The following is a 938-nucleotide window of genomic DNA, read 5'->3' on the forward strand; positions in this document are numbered from 1 at the left end:
GCATATTGCAGGATGCTTTTTTTTTTTTAAGTTTACTTATTTTCTTTAGTAATCTCTACACCCAACATGGGGCTTGAACTCAAGACCCCGAGATCAAGAGTCACATGCTCCTCCAACTGAGCCATCCAGGTACCCATATAGGACCCTTATTAATTGACTTCTGATTAATGGGAACACTGAACAGACTCAATCCCTTTATATTTTCTATTCTGTATTATCTCTGTCCTCATATAATTATAACTACAGTATAATTCACCTAATCAAGATTCTTAGTTTGGTGGGGGGTTTTTTGGGGTTTTTTTTGGTTTTGGTTTTTTTGTGTCTTTTTTTGCCACAAACTATGTGTTCTTTTCATTAATCATACAAATAATTTGCTGCACTATCCCAGGGCAAAGTGGAGAATTTGGCAGTCTGACTGGAGGTCTCCTGAGAGACCCACAGGCCAGTAGCATTGGCACAGAGTGCCCGGGATTCACAGTACAGCTTGTCGCTCTCTCGCGTCCATCTTGCAGGTGGCTTTTCTTCGTCCACATTATGACTAGAGTGTTCTCGAAGATGACGGGGGTGGGGAATCCTCCAAGTTCTTAGGAAATTTCACTCCACTTCTGCTCAATGGTTTCTTGGGTCAACAGGGTATTCTGGTCTCTGTTCTCTTCAGCTTGGCGTTATGGAAGCTAGGGATTTCCCCCATGCCCGGCTTGTCTGCCATTTTCTTAAAGCCATCCGTGGAGTTCCCCTTTGAGCCCTGTGCCTGGTGCACCCACTTCTGTTGCTACAGCAAGAGACCTCTGTTTTGGTGGGTTTTTTTAAGATTTTTTTTAAAGATTTTATTCATTTGAGACAGAGAGATACAGAGAGACAGCATGAGCTGGGGGAGAGGCAGAGGGAGAGGGAGAAGCAGACTCCCCACTGAGCAAGTACTCCATCCCAGGACCCTG

General features: G+C 44.2%; 1 pseudogene; it reads right to left on the minus strand.

Annotated features, from left to right (window-relative positions):
• Positions 1 to 584: 584 nt before the first annotated feature.
• On the minus strand, positions 585 to 709 carry LOC123779560 (thymosin beta-10 pseudogene; annotated as a pseudogene).
• Between the last annotated feature and the right edge of the window lie 229 nt (positions 710 to 938).

The sequence above is a fragment of the Ursus americanus genome, chromosome 32, assembly GCF_024610735.1.
Source record: "Ursus americanus isolate L20-20 chromosome 32, mUrsAme1.1.p, whole genome shotgun sequence".
Taxonomy (NCBI): Eukaryota; Metazoa; Chordata; class Mammalia; order Carnivora; family Ursidae; genus Ursus; species Ursus americanus.